Below are 26,478 nucleotides of genomic sequence, written 5' to 3'. Positions count from 1 at the left end.
ACCATCAACTTAATTCTGCAGAAAAATTAACTCAATATCTGTCATAGGACATATAGTATAAAAAAATAAACTTCTACCAAACCAAGGCATCACAATTATTGACACCCATCCGAGCAGTGTGCTCATAAAAGACTTTAGAGATCAATCCCTTGGTTAACGGGTCTGCTAGCATGTGCTCTGTTCCTATATGTTCTATGAAAATCTATTTTTCTTAAACTTTCTCCTTGACAACTAAGAACTTGATGTCTATATGCTTCGATTTTGTCAAGTTCTTATTGTTGTTGGAGTATAGTATTGTTTACTTATTGTCACAAAATATATTTAATGGCCTTTCAATATCAACTACTACATGAAGTTCAGTGACAAAGTTTTGCAACCATATGCCATGAAATCGGAATCAGAGCACCTAATGATCTCCAAATTTTCTAATCTCCGATAAATAAGCATGTAATCCTTTGTTCTCTTCAGATAACACATTACACGTTTAACAGCTATCCAATGATCCATGCTCGGATTGCTCAAGTATCTACCCAATACTCCCACTATAAATGATATATTGGGTTGTGTGCAGACTTGAGCATACATTAAGCTCCCTAGTGCTGATGCATAAGGTTTATCATGTATTGCTGTCCTCTCAAGACCATTTTTAGGGCATGGCTTGAGACTGAACTTGTCTCCTTTAGCTACGAGTGTGTCCATCGGTCGACAACTTTCCATGCCATATCTACTTAAAATCTTTTCGATATAGTTCTTTTATTATAATCCAAGAATATCTTGAGAACGATCTCTTAGTATCTCGATTCCTAATACAAAAGAGGCATCACCAAGATCTTTCATTTCAAATTTGTTCGATAGAAATTTCTTAGTTTCATGCAACAAGCCTATATCGTTACTGGCAAGTAGAATGTCATCAACATATAAGACCAAAAAGATGTATTTACTCCCACTGAACTTGCGGTATACACACTCATCTATGATTTTCACCTCAAAACTATATGAGTTAATGACTTGATGAAACTTGTGATACTATTGACGAGAAGCTTGTTTGAGACCATAGATGGATTTCTTTAACTAACAAACCATAGATTTTGAATCACCTGATACATAATTTTCTGGTTGTACCATGTACATCGTTTTATCAATGTCACCATTGAGAAACACTGTCTTTACATCCATCTGATGTAGCTCCAAGTCAAAATGAGCTACTAGTGCCATTATGGTTCTAAAAGAGTCTTTCGATGATACTGGAGAGAAAGTCTCTTTATAGTCTATGCCCTCTTTTTGAGTAAAGCCTTTAGCGACTAGATAAGCTTTATATCTCTCGACATTACCCTTAGAATCCCTTTTGGTTTTAAATATCCATTTACAACCAATTGGTTTCACACCTTCAGGTAATTCTACGAGATCCCAAACGTCATTGTCTTTCATAAACTCCATCTCTTCTTTCATGGCATCGATCCACTTTTCAGAGTTAGAACTTTGAATGGCTTGAAGAAAATTGATTGGGTAATTTTCTGTCAAACCAATGCCATCCTCATGTTCTTGGAGATAGACTACATATTCCTTTAAAATCGCACTTCTCCTTTCTCTTATGGATCTCCTTAATGGCACTTCTTGAGGTTGTTGAGCTTGTTGTATGGGTTGGGGTTGAGGAGGATTCTCATTATTTTCTGGTACTGTAGCAGTATCTTGAGCAACAACAATATTTTCATTGTTCTCTTGTACTGTAACTGGATCTACAGCAAAATTCTCATTGTGCTCTTGTACTATAACTGTATCTTGAATAATAATAGGCATAAGGTCCTGATCATTGTCAGTTACAGAATCCTCATCAAAAGCAACATTCCTAATATTTCCTTCCCCCACAAACTCAACATCCTCAAGAAATCTCGCCTTTCCCATTTCAAAAATAGACCTTGATGCAGGATTGTAAAACTTGTACCCCCGTGAATGCTCAGTGATAAACCACTATTTTATGGTTTATCTTGTGCTAAATTGAGTGGTTTTTATCAAGTCTTTGCACACTTATTCATACAATTTGCATAGTTTTACAAATCCTTCCCAATTTTATTCTATGATTGAAAAACTTGCTTGCTAAGCCTTTAAATTGTGTATTTTTAATTCACCTTTATACCATTCGATGCCGTGATCTGTGTGTTAAGTGTTTTCAGGCTATATAGGGCAAGAATGGCTTAGAGGATGGAGAGAAAGCTTGCAAAAATGGAAGGAACACAAGAAATAAAGGAGATAACCAGCGAGGATCGATGCGCACACATGGTTCACGCGTGCGCGTGATTTGGAGATTTTCATAGCGATGCGTACGCGTATACTTGACGCGTACGCGTGACAAGCGAAATTGCACAGCGACGTGTGCGCGTGACTGACGCGTACGGATGACACGCGTAGATGACCATCGACGTGTACACGTGACTGACGGGTACGCATGACGTGCGCCACGTGCAGAAATCGCAGAAGACGCTGGGGGCGATTTTGGGCTCAGTTTTGACCCAGTTTTCGGCCCAGAAATACATACTAGAGCTAGAGGACATGCAGAGACTCAACACATATTCATTTTTACACAATTTTAGTTTTGGTTTTGAATCTTAGAGAGAAAAACTACTTCATCCTCTAGGGTTCTTCATATTCCTAGATTTCTAGTTTTATGCTTTTGATTTGGATATTAAGAAGAGTTACTACCTCCGTTGAAGTTTCCGTCATTCTAGTTTGTTTCCTTATTTCCTTACTCTTTTAAGCACCCATTCACCCTGTTCAGAATTACATATGGATATCTTTGATTTTGGAATTTATTAATGTAAGAATTATTTTTACATTTAATTTCATTATTGGCTTGAGTATCATCTTTCCTTAATTTATTATTTCAAAATTAGCTTTTATTAATTTAATTTTAGTTACCATGTCTCTTTTCTATTCCCTTTACATGTCTGCAAAATTGGCATCCATGTCAATGAAGTAGGCTCTTAACTTGACTTTGGAGTTGATTAATAGGAGGCCTTTGAGTTGGAATACTCAAGTGTTAATTTGCAATTGGAAGTTGTTGGCTAATTCTCCAGTCACTAATGCTAATCCTTCCGTAGGAGAGGATTAGGACTTGTGAATCAGAGTTGGCTCAATTACCTGACTTTCCTTTATTCAGTAAAGGTTAACTAAGTAAAAAACAACAACCTCTTACTATTACACTTGGGAAAAATTCAACAAGGATAGAACTTCTGATTAATCTTCTCCTGGTCAAGGCTTCTTTATTTCAATTACACAAAACCTCTTGTTAATTTTCATTGCTTTAATTTATAATCAATTATTTTTCTGTTCTCCAACTCTAAAATTTCTCAGAAAATTCCTGACCAATAAATTGCGCTTTTTTGTTAACTCGTTGGGAGACGACCTGGAAATTCTACTCTCAGTATTTTATTCTTAAATTGTGACAACTCTTTTTAAATTGATAAGCGGAATTTTTGTCGGTTAAGAACTGTACTTTCAACGCTGTTCTTATTATAAATTCTTAATCGGCAATTTTCCGTCCGTCAGTTTTTGGCGTCGTTGCTGGGGAGTTGCAACAATGTGCTAAATTATTAGTTGGTGTAAATATTTTTTTTAACTTACATATTTGCATATTTTATTTTATTTTATTACCATGAGCTGTATGTTTCTTTCATTGAATGACGCATTCACTACCTGATCTGAGCTTAGCTGCGTTTGATCCTGAAATCGAAAGAACTATTTCACATATCAGGCAAGCTTGGCGTCGGTTAGCCTCTGCGGGTGGTGAAGTGGTTACTGCCAATTCACCAGTCTCATTTGAGGGCGAATCTGAAGCGCCATTTGAGGAAAAAATATGCTCTTCTTTTACTGATTCTGTTGATTTACGTGTAGGTAACATGACGGAGGCCAGAAGGATTACTCTCCAGGAAGCAGGAGCTCCGGACTTTACACTGCAACCGTATCAAGCGCTCATCCAAATCTGGCTGCAGATTTTGAACTGAAGACTGCGCTAATCAATCTACTGCCCAAGTTTCATGGCTTACCTGCTCAAGAGCCTATCAAGCACCTCAGAGATTTTCAGACAGCCTGCTCAACTACTAGGCGTCATGGTGTAGATGAGACTACTATTTGGCTATATGCCTTCCCGTTTTCTCTTGAGGGAAAGGCAAGGGAGTGGTTCTACACTCAACCTGAAGAAGTTGTTACTAATTGAGATCTGCTCAGAAGGGAATTCCTGGACAAATACTTTCCAACTGAAGTTACAGATTAGACTGAGGAAAGAAATTTCCTGCATTATCCAAGGCGAATCAAAGACTCTTTATGTGTATTGGGAGCGCTTCAGGAATCTCCTGGACTCATGTCCCCACCACAAGATTGACCAGTTGGTGTTGATTAGCTATTTCACACAAGGCATGAAGCCTCAAGACAAGACTATATTAGATGCTGCGAGTAATAGCTCTCTGACTAAGTACAAGACGGTGACAGAAGCGTGGTAACTGATCGCCGATCTAGCTGAGTCTACCCGGAATGCAAGGCACAGGAACAACCATCCCAAGGCTATTGTGGAGGTTTCTTCTCGTAGTAAGATTGCTGCTCTCACACAGACTCTGGGAGAGATGACTAACATACTGAAGCAGCTACAACTGAATCAACAACAACCTTAGCCTCCTCCACAACAACAATGTCAACAGTTAGTTCCTTAGAGAGTGTGTGGAATATGTGCTTGCTATTCCCACTACACTGATGAATGTCCACAACTCCAACAAGAAGACAACACCTTGGCAGCTACCAGCAACTACTATAACTGCCCGAATAAAGGGAATTATCAACAAGGCAGTAATTATAACCAAGGTGGGAACTACAATCAAGGTTGGCAAGATAACTCCAACCAAGGCTAGAAAGACAATTCCAAACAGGGGTGGAGAGATAATTCCAACCAAGGATGGAGGGAAAACTACAACCAAGGAGGAAGAGACAACGGTGAAAATCAGAGGTGGAACAACAACAACAATCAGCAGAATCGGTATCAACAGAACCCCCCATACCAACAGTAGAACCAAGGCCAGACTTACTGAGCACCTCACCAAAGGCAATCACAAGCGCCTCAGAACAACCAGCAGCAAGCCCCTCAAATTACTTACCCCCCTCCCTCTTCCAATGATGAAATGCTTTGCTCTATTGCGCAAGGACAAAAAGACATTCAGAATACACTTAACTCTACCATAAACGGTCTTAACTCCACTCTACAAGTACTCATATCTCGCTTGGAACCACCCTTCACTCCCAACATTCAACCTTCAAGCTCTAGTGCACTACCTTCTCAACTTTTACCCAACCCCAAAGGTGACATCAATGCCATTACTTTGAGGTCCAGAACCACACTGCAAGAGAGGAGTCATGAAGAACGAAGCTCAAAAGAAGACATTCAAGTTGAAGACATTGTTGAGGTAGAGGATGTTGAAGAAGAGGAAGAAGTACAAGACATGGTTGAAGAAGAAGTGGCTCAACCAAGGAATGGAGCACCAAAGGAAGATGCAGTTACAAGAGAAGCCATTCCCATTCCTTTTCCACACCTTTCTAGGAAATCTAGAAAGCAGATGGAGCTAGACCCCAAGATGGTGGAAATCTTAAAAAAGGTTGAGGTAACCATTCCCCTTTTTGATTCTATTCGCCAGGTACCTAAATATGCTAAGTTTCTAAAAGATTTATGCATGAATAAAGATAAAATACATGATTTAGAAACTATTCCTCTAGGTAGCTCTATTTCTGCTTTAATGGGTGATATACCAGAAAGATGTAGTGATCCGGGTCCATGCATGGTTACTATTACTATAAAGAGTGTACAATTTTTTGACTGCATGTGTGATTTAGGGGCATGTGTGATTATTATGCCATTATCTATATATGATGTCTTGAGGCTCCCTCCCTTAAAAAGGTCGGCAGCACGTTTTGTTTTGGCAGATAAAAGTATAATCTCGGTGGTTGGAATTGCTGAGGACGTGCTGGTGAGCATTAAGGGGCTAACATTCCCTATTGACTTCTACATTTTGGAGATGCCCCTTAATGACTCAGAAAGATCATCATCCATCCTATTTAGAAGGCCATTTCTGAAGACTTCAAGGTTCAAGTTGGATGCCTTCTTAGGAACTGACTCTTTTGAGATAGATGGCAGTGCAGTGAGCTTCAACCTGGATAAAGCTATGAAGCATCCTCCGGAAGATCATTCCATCTTCTAGTGCGACATCATTGATGAGACAGTGGCTACAGTTCACCAAGAAGAAGTAAAAGAGAGGCACATGAAGCAAGGTGCAAGTGTGGGGAAGCCCTCTGAATAAGATGAAGACACCTTGCCACCTACCATGGCTCCAGATGATCAAGTGCCCAACCATGAGCAGAAAATGCAGTGAAGCCCCTTCCACCCCACCTCAAGTATGCTTACCTTGAGGATCATCAGAAACTCCTAGTTATCATTGCAAGGGAACTCACTTCCCAACAGGAGGAGCAGTTGCTTGGTGTGTTGAGAAGACATAAGAAAGCTATTGGGTAGAGCTTGGCGGATATAGTAGGCATCATCCCTCAAGTCTGTGAGCACCGTATATTTTTAGAAGAGGGAGCAAGGCCTGTCCGTCAACCTCAAAGGCGGTTGAACCCCACCATCTTAGAAGTTGTCAAGAAGGAAGTGACCAGACTGCTTGAAGCTGACATCATCTACCCCATCTCAGATAGTGAATGGGTCAGCCTAGTACAAGTGGTGCCCAAGAAGTCTGGAGTCACAAAAGTGAAGAGTGAGCATGGAGAGCTCCTGACAACTAGAGTGCAGAACTCCTGGAGGGTGTGCTTTGATTATAGGCGCCTCAACCAGGCTACTCGCAAGGATCACTATCCACTGCCTTTCATTGATCAGATGCTTAATCGCCTGTCAGGTAAAGCACACTACTATTTTCTAGATGGTTACACTGGCTATTTTCAAATTTATATATCTCCTGAAGATCAGGAGAAGACTACTTTTACATGTCCCTTTGGAACGTATGCATACAAGAGGATGCCTTTTGGCTTATGTAATGCACCGGCTACTTTCCAAAGATGCATGATGAGTATTTTCTCAGATCTTATTGAGAACTGTATGGAAGTTTTCATGGATGACTTTAGTGTGTATGGTGATTCATTTAACCTTTGCTTGGATAGTTTAGCTAGAGTATTAGATAGGTGTGTTAGTTCAAACCTTGTATTAAATTTTGAAAAATGTCATTTCATGGTAAAACAAGGTATTGTTCTAGGACATGTTTCTAATACTGGTATTTTTGTAGATCCAGCAAAGGTAGATGTGATTTTTGGTTTACCTTACCCCTCCTCCGTGAGGGAAGTCCGTTCGTTCCTTGGTCATACAGGTTTCTACTGGAGATTTATCAAGGACTTCAGTAAGGTAGCATTGCCTCTATCCCGACTGCTGCAGAAGGATGTTGAGTTCGAGCTGAGTGAGGACTGCATGGAAGCGTTTGATAAGCTGAAGATCGCCTTGACTCAAGCTCCGATTGTGAGAGGACCCGACTGGAGCCAGCCATTTAAGATTATGTGTGATGCCTCTAACCATGCAGTGGGAGCGGCACTGGCTCAGCCTGAAGGTAAGGACTCTTTTATAATTGCTTATGCTTCTAAGACCTTAGACGCTGCTCAGTCTAATTATACTACCACTGAAAAAGAGCTTCTGGCTATTGTTTTTGCTCTGGATAAATTCCGAGCCTATTTACTTGGTACTAAGGTGGTAGTATACTCAGGCCATGCAGCTCTAAAATATTTGTTAGCTAAAAAAGAGTCCAAACCAAGGTTAATATGTTGGATATTGTTGCTGCAAGAATTTAATTTAGAAATTAAAGATAGGAGTGGTTCCCAGAATTTAGTGGTTGACCACTTGAGTCGCCTAGAGCACATTAAGAATGACTCCACTCCTATCAATGATGCTTTTCCATTTGATAGCTTGCACGCAATATCCGATGTAGTTCCTTGGTATGCACCTATAGCTAATTATCTGGTTAGTCACACCTTCCCTCCTAATTTTACTAAGCATCAAAGGGACAAGCTGAAAAGTGAGTCCAAATATTATATATGGGATGACCCATATTTATGGAGGTATGGTGCTGACCAGATAATTAGAAGGTGTGTGCCTCAATCAGAATTTCAGTCAATTTTAGAGGCCTGCTACTCCTCTGAGAATGGTGGACATTTTGGTCCTCAAAGAACAGCTAGAAAAATTTTAGACTGTGGATTCTGGTGGCCCCCTCTTTTTAAGGATGCTACAGCCTTCTGTAAATCTTGCTCCCCATGCCAAAGGTTTAGGAATATATCCAAGAGGGATGGGATGCCCCAACAACTTATGTTGTTCTGTGAAATTTTTGATGTTTGGGGCATTGACTTCATGGGTCCATTTACAAACTCTAGTGGTTTCTTATACATATTGTTAGCTGTTGATTATGTCTCTAAATGGGTGGAAGCAATTCCTACCCGTACTGATGATGCTAACGTTGTTGTCTCCTTTGTTAGAAATTATATTATCTGTCGCTTTGGATCACCACGAGCAATCGTGAGTGATCAAGGCACTCATTTTTGTAACAGGAGATTGACAGGTCTATTGAAGAAATATGGCATTGTTCACAAGGTAGCAACAGCTTACCATCCCCAATGGGCAAGTCGAGGTATCTAACAGAGAGATAAAGCGTATACTGGAGAAGATTATCAAGCCTAATAGAAAAGACTGGAGCACCAGGCTTGTAGATGCGCTCTGGGCTTATCGGACAGAATATAAGACACCTATCGGAATGAGTCCATTCCACCTAGGCTATGGCAAAGCTTGTCACCTTCCAGTGGAGGTGGAGCACAAAGCTTTCTGGGCGGTACGGAAATGCAACATGGGATTTGAGAAGGCCGGTGCTGAAAGGAAGCTGCAACTAGCAGAGCTGGAGAACCTTCGACTCGAAGTATATGACACCTCCAGGCTTTTACAAAGAGAGGGTGAAGGCTGTGCATGACAAGCATATCAAGAGAAAAGAGTTCAGACTTGGGGAGGTGGTTCTCCTTTACAACTCCAGATTGAGGCTCATGTCAGGCAAGCTGAGATCAAGGTGGGAAGGTCCCTATAGAGTAGAGAAGGCAGAGCCATACGGAGTCTTCCACCTGAGTTACCCTTCAAGCTCCAAATTCCTCAAAGTCAATGGCCACCGTCTGAAGCTGTATCATGGTGAGAAAATGAAGAACAATAAGGAGCTGGAGGTCTTCCTCTTGGAGGATCCAGCAACAGAAGAAGACTGAGCTTGTGGACCGTCCAATTTAAGGATGTAAAAGAAAAGTGCTAGGTTGGAGACAACCCACCATGGTATGATCGTCCCTTTACATTCCTAGTTTTATTTTATTTTGTTTTTATCAGTGTTTATTCATAATTTCTATATAATCACCTGCATTCTGCATAAAAAAAAACACATTCGATGCGCAAGCGTCCCTGACGCGTACGCGTCATATGTGAATGCGAGAATAATAGGAATTGAATAGAGAGTTGGGCAGGAGTGGCGCTGGAACCATGCTTTGCGCACAAACCAGCCCACGCGTGCGCGTCGCTTGCGTTTTCAGCAGCCCACGCGTAAGCGTCCCTGGCGCATACGCGTGACCCTGGAAATCGGCGTAAATTGGTGTTTGAATAGAGATTTGTGATGGTCTGGGGCTAGCACTGTGCTGGAGGCACAATCTTCATCACGCGTACGCATCCCTGACGCGTGTGCGTCATATTCGCTTAATGGCCATCCACGCATGCACGTGGCTGATGCGCACGCGTCGTATACAATTTTGGCCCCCAACCCAGAATGAACAAAGAGTTGTGCGTGCATGAGGCTGGTTTCGCGCGATTCACACAATCATGGGCACGCGTACGCGTGCCAGACGCTTATGCGTCACTATCAATTTTACGCGACCCACGCGTACACGTGCCGTATGCGTACGCGTCGCATACGCCTCACAACTACACCAGTACGCCACCCAGATTTTAATTTCCCCCTCCTAAATCCTAATTCTCTTTCATTCCTAATTCTTTCTTCTTTCTTCTTCCTTCTTTCTTCCTTATTCTTTCTTACTATCTACTACTTTCTTCTTCCCTTTTTCATCTTCTACCTCAGGTTCTTTTCTTCCTCTCCTCTACTCTTTCATTCTTCTTTCAATTATTGCATTTAATTACTTTTCTTTCTTCTCAATTTTATATTACCTTGGTTATTTATGGTTTCTTTTTCATGCATTTTTATGTTGGTGTTGGAGCTTTATTTGGATGTACTTTCTTATACTTGAACTTGTGGATATTATGAGGAGTGATTTGACAATTGACATTTAATTTTGGATCTCATACACACTTGGATTAATTATTTTTAATTCCTATTTTTCCATTGCCCACCAAGTGTTTGTCAAAAAGCTCTTATGGCATTTTGAATCTTATTTTATTCTACTCTTACACTTTAATGCCTCTTTTCATAACACTTGGACTCCACATGTATTTGGGATTATCATTTACAATTGTCATCATACAAGTGCTCTTTAATTTGGCACATTTAATAATTGATGCTTGAGTTATGCTTCTCATGCCTATTACTTGCATGCTTCTACCCTCTTGCATCTAATTATTATGAATTTCCTTTTTGCTTCTAATTGATGTCTTACCTACATGTTGTAGCTACCATGTATTTAAGCTATTCTCTTTTCTTTGGCATTCATTATCACTTGGAATTTCTTCCTTCCAGTTTTTAGTTATCTATATTTACCATTCTTCCTCTTTTGTTGATTTTGTGGAGCCTTGCATCGAGAGGAGATAGTGGAGATTTTTGAGGAGGCAGCCGCGGGAGGCCAACCATTCATGGGTAGTTGAATTCTACTCCAACTTCTACTCGCCTACTCTGCAGACTGTCTATGTTCGTCAGCAGCAAGTCCCTGTCTCCGAGAGTGCCATACAGAGAGTACTAGATCTTCCACCTAGCCCAGAGGGATTGGATGCATATCAAGAGGCCTCTCTTAAGTGCCAGATGTATCAGTTTGACTGGGATAGCATCTTTGGAATTATAGCCCAACCTGGCAGCACCTGGATTTATGGGCAGCATCGGTCAAAACCTAAGAGCATCTCAGCCCAGTCACTTACCTTGGAGGCTCGTGTGTGGGCACAGATTATGTCCCACTATATCTTTTTGAGCACTCACGAGTCTACCTTCATAGCGGACATGGCTGTTCTCATCTAGTGCATCCTGACTGAGCAACCTCTCAACCTGTCTCGGCTCATCTGGTAGGCAATGGGACACGTATAGATTACAGGTAACCTGCCTTTTCCCGCATTGGTTTCAGATTTAGTCTCTGCAGCAGGTGTTTCCCATCGGGCTAGAGACACAAAGGTTATGATTCCTAGGGCCGATCAGTATGTCCCGAATGGGAAGTACATCAGACCCCCAGTTTCCTCAGCGAGCCGGCCTCCAGGCCCATCATTAGACACTCCTCCTACTTCTACTCCACCATCATCAATACCACACGCACCATCCACACATAAGATGTTCCTTCAGATCCTTGAGAGGTTCGACCGGCAAGACCGGCGGATGGAGCAATTGGAGCGCCGTAACAAGCGCCGATACAACTATCTGAAGGAGCTCATTGTTGGTACTCACCCACCTCCGGAACAGAAGGACACCCCGGATTCCCCTTCACCCAGTAGCACAGGGAGCCATGGCAAACTAGACAGCGGAGGCGATGCTTCCAGCCCTACCTTGCTCCTTACTAATGGCACGGAGGACCGTGCCAAGTCTTAAGTGTGGGGAGGTCAATCCTTGACTTCTGGAGGTAATCTCTCTCTCTTAACACCAACATTTGACTTTTTCTTTTGTTAGATAGGATAGATTGCATGATAGTAGTTGCTTGCATGTATGTTTTGCTTGGTTGAAGTAATAAATTTCTTTTCAAGACCCTATTTTATAGCATTTCACTAATTTAAGTTAAATTTTTTTTTTGTTAAACTTGTTTGAAGATTGTAATTTGGAACATGGTTTATAGCTAAGAACACACAACCTGTGAGATTTTGAGCTTAATTATATGGTTATATTATTTAACCCTGATTTTTATTCTTGTGTGTTTTCTTTTCTATAATTGCAATCTATAGTTTGTTCCATTCTATATGTCCATTGTTTAGTGTATTTGCATGCATACATATGATTGAGGCCATCATTTGTTATTAGCTCACTTATCCCAAATAGCCTACCACTTCAATTACCTTTGTTTGCCACTTTGAGCCTTTTAATCCCCATTTGTTCTATATTTTACCACATCACTAGCCATAAGCGGAAAAACAATTAATTACCCCATTTGAATCTTTGGTTAGCTTAAGATAAAGATTGTGTGTTAACTAAGTATGGGGAATTATAGGAACTTGGGTTAAGTTTTATTGACAAAAATATTGGGAATTTGGGTGTTTACTCATGTAAAAAGAAATAGAAAACTTTATGCATTGATATATTATGCTTTTATTTATAAAAAATAAAAAATAAAAAATAATAATAAATACCAAAAATACTTATGAATAGGGGACAAAATTACCCCAATGCTAAGTTCAATAAAAGATCAATGCATATGTGGTGGAATTAAAAATTGATACATGAGTATGTGATGCAAAAGTAGAATTTTTGGGTAGCTAGGCATGATTATAGAATTACATAGAGTGTGTGTGTATTAGGTGAGAGCTTAGGTTAGTCAAATATTTATATTATAGCTCACTTGGCCATACATATATTCTCACCCTTACCTTAGCCCCATTGCAACCTTGAAAAGACCTTATGATGTTTGTATTTGTACACTAAATATTTGTTGATTAGTTAGATGAGGAAAAAAGTTTTAGAAAGCATTACTAGAGAAGAGTAGAGTGGATTAACCCTAGACACTTGAGTGATTAGAGTGCATATACACTTCCAGTGAGGGTTCAATGCTCGATTCTATGTTTCCTGCTTTCATGAGCTATCTTCCTACAAGTTTACTTGTCTTTTACTGTATGATTTGAATGAGTGGAATCTGATTTATGCCTGTCTTGAAGAACTTGTTCACTTTTAACCAAGTAGATAGAAACATCTTAGCATATAGTTGCATTCACATACATAGGTTGCATTACAAGAGTCTTACTTTCCCCCATTCATTCCTTTGCCTCCTTGAGCTTAGCATGAGGACATGCTAATGTTTAAGTATGGGGAGATTGATAAACCACTATTTTATGGTTTATCTTATGCTAAATTGAGTGGTTTTTATCAAGTCTTTGCACACTTATTCATACAATTTGTATGGTTTTACAAATCCTTCCTAATTTTGTTCTATGATTGAAAAACTTGCTTTCTAAGCCTTTAAATTGTGTATTTTTAATTCCCCTTTATACCATTCGATGCCGTGATCTGTGTGTTAAGTGTTTTCAGGCTATATAGGGCAGGAATGACTTAGAGGATGGAGAGGAAGCTTGCAAAAATGGAAGGAACACAAGAAATAAAGGAGATAACCAGCGAGGATCGACGCGCACTGATGAACAGATTTTTGATGGTAAAGAATTCAGAATAAATTCTCGTTGCGAGTATAGTTTCTAAACCAACAAAGAATCCTTTCATACAAAAAATTGTTTGTCACTAAAGCAAACCCAATATGAATAATAACTGAAGTATTTAAATCTCGGGTCATCTCTCAAGGAATTGCAGGGAGGTGTAGTTATTATTGGTTATGAGATAGTATATTTTTGGGTTTTTGAAATAAGGAACAAGAAAAGTGAATGACAAGAAATTAAATTAATAACTAAGAAAACTCTTGGCAAGGTATGAGAATTAGACATCCTATCCTAGTTATCCTTATCAATTGTGATGAGAATTGTTCATTGCTCCCACTTAGTTAACCTCTAACTATGAAGAAAAGTTAAGTGGACTAATCAATGTGATTCCTCAAGTCCTAGTCAACTCCTAAGGAAAGACTAGCTTTAGAGGGATCCAAATCAACCAGCAAATTCCAATTATCAATTAACAAAGGAGTTTGATAACTCAAGCATCTCCAATTACTCAATTCAAGCTAAGAATCTAAAATCTAAATTAAAACCCTCCCAAGCATTTTATCAAACACTTGGAAGGCACAACATAAAAACATAGAGAACTAATAAGAGATAATAAATTCCAAACAGCCAAGTGCAAGTATTAAGAACATAAATCGAAGAAAACAATCATAAATCTGAAATACTTCAAATTGCATTAAATAAGAAATCCAATCAAACATGGAGAATTCATAAACTAAATTAGGAAAATAAATAAATCAACAAGAGAAGATAAACTAGAGTAGTAGAATAATTAAAAGTAGAAGAGAAGCTAAATTGAAATAAAGTAGAAATCTGAAATTAAAAATAACTAAACCTAGGAATCCTAAAAGCTAGAGAGAGGAGAGAGCCTCCCTCTCCAGAAAACTACATCTAAAAGCTAATTAATGTGAATGAATGTATGATTCAATGTCTCTTCAGTCTCTGCTTGTCCCCTGGCTTTAATCTGTGTTTCTGGGCCGAAAACTGGCTCCAAACTCAGCCCAAAATCGCCCCCAGTATTTTCTGCAATTTCTGCACGTGGCGCATGTCACGCGTACGCGTCAGTTACGCGCACGCGTCGCTGTGAATTTCTCTAAATCACGCGTACGCGTCAGGTACGCGCGCGCGTCATTCCTCGCTGGTCAGATCCTTAGTTTCTTGTGTTCCTTCCATTTTCGCAAGCTTCCTTTGCATCCTCTATGTCATTCCTGCCCTATAAAGCCTGAAAACACTGAACACATGGATCACGGCATCGAATGGTATGAAAGGACATTAAAAATACATAATTTAAAGGCTTTGGAAGCAAGTTTCCAATCATAGAACAAAATTGGGAAGGAATTGTAAAATCATGCAAATTGTATGAATAAGTGTGAAAAGACTTGATAAAAACCACTCAATTTAGCACAAGATAAACCATAAAATAGTGGTTTATCAATCTCCCTACACTTAAACATTAGCATGTCCTCATGCTAAGCTCAAGGAGATTAAAAGGATGAATGGGGAAAGTAAGACTCATGCAATGCAACTATGTATATGAATGCAACTATATGCTAAGATGTTTCTATCTACTTGGTTAAAAGTAAACAAGTTCTTCAAGACAAAAATAAATCAGATTCCACTAATTTAAATCACACAATAAAAGACAAGTAAACTTGTAGGAAGATAGCTCATGAAAGCAGGGAACATAGAATCACGCATTGAACCCTCACTGGTAGTGTATATGCACTCTAATCTCTCAAGTGTCTAGGGTTGATCACTCTACTCTTCTCTAGTCATGCTTTCGAAAACTTTGTTCTTCATCTAACCAATCAACAAATATTTAATGCACTAATGCAAACATCATGAGGTCTTTTCAAGGTTGTGATGCACGGAAAACTTGTCTCATAACAAATTTCCTTCGGCAAGTGTACCGAATTTGTCGTCAAGTAAAAACTCACAATAGAGTGAGGTCGAATCCCACAAGGATTGATTGATCAAGCAACTTTAATTAGAGGAATGTTCTAGTTGAGCAATTCAGAAATTGAGTTGAGAATTGCAGAAAGTTAAATGCGGGAAAGTAAATGGCAGAAAGTAAATTGCAGAATCTTAAATGGGAATGGGAGAATTGCTCATAAATGTAAATGACAGAAATTAAAGAGAATGGGTAAGATCAGAAATGGGGAGTTCACTGGACTTAGGAGATGTTGCATTCTCCGGATCAATCTCATTTACATCTCTTCCTCAATCAATGCACTCATTGATCTCCTTGGCAATCTTAAGTGATTGAATTACAATTTCTTGTAATTCAATCTCTCAAATCTTGATCAATAGCCAATTCCTTGGTCAATTTCTCATGAGAAGAGATGAAGTATGGTCACTGATTATACCGCATGCATTTCCCAAATCAAGCATTGAGAGGATTATAGTCACATATCCATCCAAACCCAATTTGGTCCAGCATGAGAAAGCATTTCTAGCTTGATCTCTTCATTCCTCTTCCAAGGTTCAGAAGAGATCCAAGTATGAATAGTTTCTTTTCCAAGATAACTACCCAATTGGATGAAGATCGAAAGCTTTCAAGTAAAATCAAGAGAAAAGATAGAAGAAGAATAATGAAAACTAGTATTGATCCATCAAATTACAACAGAGCTCCCTAACCCAATGAAAGGGGTTTAGTTGTTCATAGCTCTGGAAAATGAAAACAAAGATGGAGAATACATGATGAAAACTAGAAGAGCAGAGAAATAAAATACAGGAAGTAGTTCTATGCTATTTTCCAACTCCCAGTCACTCTCCCAAATAATTCAAAGCTACTCCTATATATACTACTCTTCTCATCTTCTAGTTGGCTCTTCAAGTCTTGGGTCTTTGGATCTTGAGTTTGAAGCAGTTCTCTTCTTCATTTGGGCTTGGCTTTACTTGCAGAAAGAAAGTGTGAAGTGGGCAGAGATTTTAGCTCAGGATGTTAGGGTTGTTAACGTTTAGTGAAAATATGAGTTTGAGAACGTTAGTGACAATCAACTTTCTCACTAACGTTCCTAAGTAAAAGCCACGTTAACCTCAACGTTGGTGGCACAAACGTTGCCACCAACGTTGCCTCTAGGTCCTTCGCACACGTTATTGGGACTTAACTTTCCCAATAACGTTGAAAAGTCCCCGTTGCTCCTATGTTAGAGCCCACGTTAACTTAGTTAACGTGGCTCTTTAACGTGGGCTTGCCATCCTTCGAGAACGTTAGTGACATTCAACATTGTCACTAACGTTCCAATGTGCCCCCATGTCTCACGTTAGAATCCACATTAACTAGGTTAACGTGGCTTATAACGTGGCCATGCTTAGCCATCCCCAACGTTAGTGACAATGTTGAGTGTCACTAACGTTGGCTCATCATTCACTCATCCACGTTAGCTTCCACGTTAACTAAGTTAACGTGGGAGTTAACGTGGCTCATAGTGGCTTGTGTGGCTCCTTCCAACGTTAGTGACAATGTTGAGTGTCACTAACGTTGGCCATCACCTTCTTCTCTCACGTTAGCCTCCACGTTAACTAAGTTAACGTGGAAGTTAACGTGGCTCCTTGGGGATGTGTGGTTGCTTCCAACGTTAGTGACAATGTTGGGTGTCACTAACGTTGTCGACCACTCTTACCTCTTCACGTTAGCTTCCATGTTAACCAAGTTAACGTGGGAGTTAACGTGGCATTGTGCACTTAGGCCAACGTTAGTGACAATGTTGAATGTCACTAACGTTTGCTTCCTTTCCCCCTTTTAACGTTAGAGGCCACGTTAACTAAGTTAACGTGGACTCTAACGTGGCCACTTGTGAGCATTGGCCAACGTTAGTGATAATGTTAAGTGTCACTAACGTTGGCTCAAATTCCCTTCTTCACATTAGAGTTCACGTTAACTTAGTTAACGTGACTCTTAACGTGGGTAATGATGGCTTTGAGAGCGTCATTGGCAGTCACTTTTCTCATTAACTTTGCAAGTTACCTCCCATTCCTTGCTTCCTTTGGTCCTGAAATCTGGCAATAGAGTGCATCAAAGTTCTAGTCCAAGTCATGGGTAATGCAGAATACAATTTGTCACTAAACTCATGCAAAATCCTCATGAAATCATGTAAAATGCACAATGTATGCTTGAATCAAGGTGTAAGTGAATATCTACCCAAAACTAGCTTATTTCCTAAGAAAATGCATGAAACTATCCTAAAAACAGTAAAGAAAAGGTCAGTGAAACTGGCCAAAATGCCCTGGCATCACAACACCAAACTTAAAGCTTGCTTGTCCCTAAGCAAGTACTGGAACAAGAGAATGATGAATGGGATACCAAGAGAAATGAGTCATTCTTGTGGAAGTCATGTCCCTGGTTTTATGGTGGTTTCATGCATAGCAACTTAGGTTCATTCCTGGCTTTCAGACCTTTATCATATCCTAGAATACTCACTATGATTGCATCCCATGAAACTTTTATTTATTGATCCTTTTGTTGTTATTTCAGGGCTTATTTGTATTCTTAGGCTAAGTGTTCTGTAAAGGGGCAACTCTTTAAAATAAGCTTTCAGCCAACACTCTCGAACCAGTTGGTTCAAGGTGCTAGGTGTTGAAGCACCCCTAAGGACTTACTTGCTCAAGTCTCTCCCCCATACATGCACACCACAGGCATATAGTTTATTCTTTTTCTTTTCTTGAGGCCTTGGTATCCAGCACCTCTTTGGGTTACTAAATGTTCTGTGGTGAAGGTTACTCTTGATAGTGGACTTTCAGCTGATAATCCCAAGTTAGTTAACCCAAGTTACCAAGTGATAAGGCACCCCTAAGAGCTTATTCATCCAAGTAGATCCCTCACACAGGAACACCACAGACACATGCTTCAAGATTTAAAACCATTGGTGCCTAGCCTTATTGTTTAGTCTTTTTCTTTTATTCCTCAACTTTGATTGTTCTTTCCCTTTTTCTTATTAGGATCTTCTTATTTAGCTAGTCTCATGGGGTGTGTCTCAAGCATGGTATTCATGACAGATAGTTGTCCTCCCACCTTGTGGTTGAACCAACTTAGCTAACTTATGATCATACCACAAACTCATGACCTTACTCCATAGTATGAACTCCTCTCTGTTTTTTTTTTTAAAAACACCTCATTCTCTTTTCATTTGATTTAAAGGGACAAACATACAATTAAGTAAGGAGATAGTGTAGTAATATAAAGACTAGCACACAGAGACCTTCTTCAACACCAAAAACTTAAAAGACAGAATTGAAAAAGGTTCCAACTATGAGTATCTATTTATCAAAAGTGCATTCGGACTTCCAATTTTCAACAATTCTTAGTATAATGGAATTAAGTGACAATACAACCTTCGGGTGATGATTTCTAGTTGCTCTCTTTCTTTGTCATCATCCTAGTCCTTGCTACTTCACTTCCTTGGGTGAAGATGCACTATTTCCTCATAAGATTCCTGTAAAGTTATTGGAAGTTGCTTGTTCCCAAAGCACTTGAGACATAATTAGCTTGTATGTGTGCTTGTGGCTGTTGAACTTACTTTGGTGTGCGAACACCAAACTTAGGTCCTTGTCCAGTACAAAACATTGCATATATGCAGAGAACCTCATATCTTGTTGTTAATATGACAATTATTACTAAAGTCTAACTACATCTAAGTGGTTTCCCTTGATTGGTTGGAGCTAGCAATGTGTTTTGGGAGTGGGGTGTAATTCTAATGTCTTTGGTGGAACACCAAACTTAGAATCACACTTTCACTCTTGACTTGTTTTGGTGTGGAACACCAAACTTAGCTCCTCGCAATACAAGGGGAAACAACTTGTGATCCTTATTGAAATATAGATGAAAAGGAAACTACCTGAGGTTGGGTTGCCTCCCAACAGAGCGCTCTTTTATCGTCGCTAGCTCGACGGTTCCTCCTTTACTTGAGGTGGTAATTTACTATGGGGTTTTCCCCCATATTGCCCAGATAATGCTTGAGTCTTTTTCCATTCACTGTAAAAGTCCTTTCAGAGCCTTCATCCATGATTTCGATATGTCCATAAGGCGAAACTTTTGTGACAAGAAAGGGTCCGGACCACCTTGATTTGAGTTTTCCTGGGAATAGTCTCAATTTGGAATTGTAGAGGAGTACTCGTTGCCCCTTTTCGAAACTCCTAGGTGCAACATGCAAGTCATGTCTTCTCTTTGCCTTCTCTTTATACATCTTGGTGTTTTCATAGGCTTGTGACCTGAATTCCTCCATTTCTTGCAGCTGCAAGATCCTCTTTGCACCAGCAGCAATGCTGTCAAAGTTTAATATCTTGATAGCCCAGAGAGCCCTGTGTTCCAGCTCCAGTGGTAAGTGACAAGCTTTCCCATAAACCAGTTGATAAGGGGACATCCCAAGTGGTGTTTTGAATGCTGTTTTATATGCCCAAAGAGCATCATCCAGCTTCTTCGACCAATCCTTTCTTGATGCACCCACAGTCTTTTCCAGAATCCTCTTTAGCTCTCTGTTGGATATCTCAGTTTGTCCACTTGTTTGGGGATGATATGGTGTAGCTACCTTATGTTTTACCCCATATCGTAGGAGAAGAGCTTCTAGTGGTTTGTTACAAAAATGGCTCCCTCCATCACTGATGAGTGCTCGTGGGACTCCAAACCGGCTAAAGATATTCTTCCTGAGGAAGTTCATGACATCCTTGTTATCATTTGTTGGGGTTGCAATAGCCTCTACCCACTTGGAGACGTAATCTACTGCCACCAAAATGTAATTGTTTGCATATGAGGTTGGGAATGGTTCCATGAAATCAATTCCCCACACATCAAACAGTTCCAGTTCCCAGATGAAATTCTGTGGCATCTCATTTCTTTTGGGTAAGTTTCCAGATCTTTGGCATTCATTGTAGCTCCTTACTAGTTTTTTTGCATCTTTGAAAAGGGTGGGCCAAAAGAATCCGCTTTGTAACACTTTTGCTGTAGTTCTGTCTCCTCCAAAGTGTCCTCCATAACATGAGCCATGGCAGTTCCACAGGACCTCTCGTCCTTGTTCTTCTGAAACACATCTTCTAAGGATCCCATCTGAACACTTCTTGAAGAGATATGGCTCATTCCAGACAAAGTATTTTGCATCATTCAGGAGCTTCTTTTTTTGATGTTTATTTATCTCTGGAGGTAATGCTCCAGATGCCTTGAAGTTGGCAATGTCTGCGAACCATGGTGCTTTGTGAATTGTTATCAACTGCTCATCCGGGAAGAGCTCGTTCACACTTGTATCATGTGCTCCACCTTTACCATGAGGGATCCTGGATAGGTGATCTGCTACCTTGTTTTCCACTCCCTTCTTATCTCTAATTTCAATATTGAATTCCTGCAACAATAAGATCCATCTTATTAGTCTTGGTTTTGATTCTTGCTTGGCAAACAAATATTTAAGTGCTGTGTGATCTGTAAAAACAATCACTTTAGCACCAATGAGGTATGATCTAAACTTGTCAAATGCAAAAACTATTGCTAGTAACTCCTTTTCAGTAGTGGTATAATTTCTTTGAGTATCATTAAGAACTTTGCTAGCATAGTATATCACATGGACTAAGTTGTCTTTCCTCTGTCCTAACACTGTCCCAACTGCAAAATCAGATGCATCACACATCAATTCAAACGGTAAATTCCAATCAGGTGGGGAAATGATAGGAGCAGAGGACAACCTCATTTTCAAATTTTCAAAGGCTAACATGCATGTTTCATCAAAGATAAATGGTGTATCAGATATAAGGAGATTGCTTAAGGGCTTGGCTATCTTTGAAAAATCTTTAATAAATCTTCTATAAAAACCAGCATGCCCCAAAAAGTTCCTAATTGCCCTGACATCACTGGGTGGAGGCAGTTTTTCAATGAGTTCTACTTTAGCTCTGTCAACCTCAATGCCTTGGTTAGAAACCTTGTGACCCAGGACTATTCCTCCTGTCACCATAAAGTGGCATTTCTCCCAGTTCAAGACCAAATTGGTCTCTTGGCATCTTTTCAATACCAAGGCGAGGTGATGTAGACAACTAGGGAAGGAATCTCTGAATACCGAGAAATCATCCATAAAAACTTCAATGAATTTTCCTATCATATCTGAAAAGATAGAAAGCATGCAGCGTTGGAAAGTTGCAGGTGCATTACATAACCCAAATGGCATGCGCCTGTAGGCAAACACTCCATATGGGCAAGTGAATGAGGTTTTCTCTTGATCTCTGGGATCAACCACTATTTGGTTATATCCTGAATAACCGTCGAAAAAACAATAATATGCGTGCCCTGCAAGTCTTTCCAACATCTGATCCATGAATGGAAGGGTGAAATGATCTTTTCGTGTAGTCTTATTGAGCTTCCTGTAGTCTATGCACATCCGCCATCCTGTGACTGTCCTTGTAGGAATTAATTTGTTCTTCTCATTGGGAACCACGGTGATTCCTCCCTTTTTTGGGACAACATGCACAGGGCTAACCCACGGGCTGTCTGAGATTGGGTAGATCACCCCTCCCTACCATAACTTCATAACTTCTTTCTGTACTACTTCCTTCATGATAGGGTTCAACCTCCTTTGGGATTGAATGGATGGTTTGGCATCATCTTCCAGCAGTATCTTGTGCATGCATATGGCTGAACTTATCCCCTTTAGGTCAGCAAGAGTCCAACCAATGGCGTCTTTGTGTTGTCGCAGTACTTTGAGCAATTCTTCCTCTTGATCTTGGCTGAGGCATGAACTTATGATCACTGGGTAACTTTTATGTTCTCCTAAGTATGCATAATTTGAGAGTGGGTGGTAGTGCTTTAAGTTCAAGTTTGGGTGCTTCTGACTTTTCGTTTTCTTCCTTTGGTGCACCTTGTATATGAATCTCTGCTGTTGCAACCTCTTCACTTGATTCAGATTCCTCATCTACCAATCTCTCAGGTTCTTCAGGTTCTTCTTCTTCAAAATTCTCTTGCACTTCCTCCTCAAGTAGATCTAACCTCATGCATTCCCCCAATTGTTCTGGTGGGTAACTCATGGCCTTGAACACATTGAATGTCATCTTTTTCATTGTGTAGTCTTAAGGTAAGATCACCTTTTTGGACATCAATGACAGCTCCAGCAGTGGCCAAGAACAGTCTTCCCAGGATGATGGAAGCCTTGGCTTCCTCCTGCATGTCCAGCACTACAAAGTCTGGTGGGAAGATAAAATCTCCCACTTTCACCAGCAAATCTTCTACGACGCCATGTGGGAACTTGAACGACCTGTCTGCCAACTGTAGGGCCATTTTTGTTGGTTTAGCCTCCTCTATCTTCATCTTCCTCATCATAGCTACTAACATCAAGTTGATGCTGGCTCCTAAGTCACAAAGGGCTTTCTCCACTGTGATTTCCCCTATAATGCAAGGGATCTGAAAACTCCCAGGATCCTTCAATTTTTGGGGCAATTTGTGCTGAATGATAGCACTACACTCTTCTGTTAGTATCACAATCTCGTTGTTCTTCCAACTTCTTTTCTTAGTCATGAGCTCCTTCAAGAACTTGGCGTAGAGTGGCATTTGTTCTATTGCTTCAGCAAAGTGTATGTTGATTTGCAGCTTCTTGAAGATTTCCAAAAATCTCGAAAACTGATTGTCATCTCCCTTCTTCTTTAGTTGCTGAGGGTATGTGACTCTTGGGATGTCTGGTTTCAGCACTCTTTCCCCTTTTTATGAACTCAAAGTTGGAACTTGAGCTTCGTCCTGCTCTTCTTGTGGTTTCTGGGGGGTTTCCTTCAGTTCCTTCCCACTCCGAAGGGTGATAGCCTGACACTCCTCCCTTTTGGTTGAGTTAGTTTTACTGCGAAGGTTGTGGCTGGGAATTTGCTTGAATAAATAGCCAATTTGTGTCTCAAGCTTCTTGATGGCAGCATCCTGATTTTGCATATTTGACTGCACTTCCTCTCTGAATGCTTTACTGTCTTGGATATCCTTGCATATGCCTTCAAGTAGATTTTCAATCCTTGAGATTCTTTCATCAAATGATGACAGGTCAGGTTGAGGAGGGTCGTTCTGGCCTTGATATGAATGTGGAGAGGTGTTGTTATTAGGATGTTGATATGGTCTAGATGTGAAATTGTTTGGATTTGGGCGTCTTTGATCAAGGCTTTGGTCTTGTTGATTTCTCCACCCAAAGTTCGGGTGATTCCTCCATCCAGGGTTGTAATTCTTGGAGTATGGATCATGGTTCTGCCTAGGTGAATTCCCAATGTAGTTGGCTTGCTCCTGACTACCCTCTGCTTCTTCATTCACTCCTTCTTGGGTTGTTGATGAAGTGGAGATTGCTGCCACTTGGTTCCTCTCCATCTTCTTGGTGAGGTCAGCCAGCTGTTGGGTAATGAGCTTGTTTTGGGCCAACAGAGCATCTACATTGTTTAGCTCCATTATTCCTCTTGTGTTCCCTCTTTCGGAAGCATAGAAGTAGTCGTTCTCTGCTACTGTTTCAATGACATCTATAGCCTCCTCAATGGTTTTCTTCTTGTTCAAAGATCCTCCAGATGAATGGTCTACGGCCTTCTTTGACTAATAAGAGAGCCCTTCATAGAAAATGTGAAGCTGCACCCATTCGTTGAACATGTCAGGTGGACACCTCCTTGTCAGGTCTTTAAACCTCTCCCATGCTTCATATAGAGTCTCACCATCTTGTTGTCTGAAGGTTTGGACCTCAGCTCTCAGCCTATTGATTCTTTGAGGAGGGTAAAATCTTGCTAAGAATTTGTTCACCACGTCTTCCCAAGTTGTCAAGCTTTCCCTTGGGAAAGATTCTAGCCACTTGGCTGCCTTATCCCTGAGTGAGAATGGAAATAAAAGTAGTCTATAGGTGTCAGGATGAACATCATTAGACTTCACTGTGTCACATATTATCAGGAAGGTGGTTAAATGTTGATTTGGGTCCTCTTGGACACTTTCTCCGAACGAACAGTTGTTCTGCACAAGGGTGATGAGCTATGGCTTCAGTTCAAAATTGTTGGCATGGATGGTTGGCTTTTGAATACTACTTCCACAGTTTCCTGGGTTTGGATTGATATAAGAGCCTAAAACTCTTCTATCCTCCCCAGTATGATTTGCTCGACCTCTTCCGCCATGGTTGTGAGCCTCTTCTTCATGATGGTTTTCCATGTTTTCTTCCATGTTTGGTTCAAAGTATTCCTCAAAGTGTTCCTCCTCTTCTTTAGCACCAACTACATGTTTGTCTCTTTCCTCCCTCCTTAGTCTAAGGAAGGTTCTCTCAGGTTCAGAATCAAAGGAAGTTGAAGCCCCGCTTCTTCTCCCTGTCATAAAACCAACAAGTACAAGCAAAGAGAATAGGTGCAGAAAGTATATCTGTCAGAATTACTGTTAGTGTGAGTGATGCAATATATCAAACAGTTAGTGGGTTAATGAGATGAAATGTAAATAACAAAAAAAAAGTAGGGGGAAGGGAAGAAATTAACTAAAACAGAAAGTAAATAACTCAAACAGAAATTTAAATCAAACAAAAATAAAATGCTCAATCTAGTTATCCTCCAACCTAATCATTGTTGATGCACAATCAATCCCCGGCAACGACGCCATAAAATTGATGCACGGAAAACTTGTCTCATAACAAATTTCATTCGGCAAGTGTACCGAATTTGTCGTCAAGTAAAAACTCACAATAGAGTGAGGTCGAATCCCACAAGGATTGATTGATCAAGCAACTTTAATTAGAGGAATGTTCTAGTTGAGCGATTCAGAAATTGAGTTGAGAATTGCAGAAAGTTAAATGCGGGAAAGTAAATGGCAGAAAGTAAATTACAGAATCTTAAATGGGAATGGGGGAATTGCTCATAAATGTAAATGACAGAAATTAAAGAGAATGGGTAAGATCAGAAATGGGGAGTTCATTGGGCTTAGGAGATGTTGCATTCTCCGGATCAATCTCATTTATATCTCTTCCTCAATCAATGCACTCATTGATCTCCTTGGCAATCTTAAGTGATTGAATTACAATTTCTTGTAATTCAATCTCTCAAATCTTGATCAATAGCCAATTCCTTGGTCAATTTCTCATGAGAAGAGATGAAGTATGGTCACTGATTATACCACATGCATTTCCCAAATCAAGCATTGAGAGGATTATAGTCACATATCCATCCAAACCCAATTTGGTCCAGCATGAGAAAGCATTTCTAGCTTGATCTCTTCATTCCTTTTCCAAGGTTCAGAAGAGATCCAAGTATGAATAGTTTCTTTTCCAAGATAACTACCCAATTGGATGAAGATCGAAAGCTTTCAAGTAAAATCAAGAGAAAAGATAGAAGAAGAATAATGAAAACTAGTATTGATCCATCAAATTACAACAGAGCTCCCTAACCCAATGAAAGCGGTTTAGTTGTTCATAGCTCTGGAAAATGAAAACAAAGATGGAGAATACATGATGAAAACTAGAAGAGCAGAGAAATAAAATACAGGAAGTAGTTCTATGCTATTTTCCAACTCCCAGTCACTCTCCCAAATAATTCAAAGCTACTCCTATATATACTACTCTTCTCATCTTCTAGTTGGCTCTTCAAGTCTTGGGCCTTTGGATCTTGAGTTTGAAGCAGTTCTCTTCTTCATTTGGGCTTGGCTTTACTTGCAGAGAGAAAGTGTGAAGTGGGCAGAGATTTTAGCTCAGGTTGTTAGGGTTGTTAACGTTTAGTGAAAATATGAGTTCGAGAACGTTAGTGACAATCAACTTTCTCACTAACGTTCCTAAGTAAAAGCCACGATAACCTTAACGTTGGTGGCACAAATGTTGCCACCAACGTTGCTTCTAGGTCCTTCGCACACGTTATTGGGACTTAACTTTCCCAATAACGTTGAAAAGCCCCCATTGCTCCTACGTTAGAGCCCACGTTAACTTAGTTAACGTGGCTCTTTAACGTGGGCT

The 26,478-nt window shown here is 40.1% G+C and overlaps 1 non-coding gene across 1 annotated transcript; it reads left to right on the top strand.

Annotated features, from left to right (window-relative positions):
* The first annotated feature begins 24,159 nt into the window (after positions 1-24,159).
* On the top strand, positions 24,160-24,263 carry LOC148550945 (small nucleolar RNA R71). Its single transcript, XR_015893310.1, has one exon. It is a non-coding gene; the product is annotated as a small nucleolar RNA R71 (small nucleolar RNA).
* Positions 24,264-26,478: the final 2,215 nt, after the last annotated feature.

Source organism: Arachis ipaensis, chromosome B7, assembly GCF_059453495.1.
Source record: "Arachis ipaensis isolate K30076 ecotype BB chromosome B7, ASM5945349v1, whole genome shotgun sequence".
In the NCBI taxonomy this organism is placed as follows: domain Eukaryota; kingdom Viridiplantae; phylum Streptophyta; class Magnoliopsida; order Fabales; family Fabaceae; genus Arachis; species Arachis ipaensis.
This window is presented reverse-complemented; position numbering and strand designations above follow the sequence as displayed.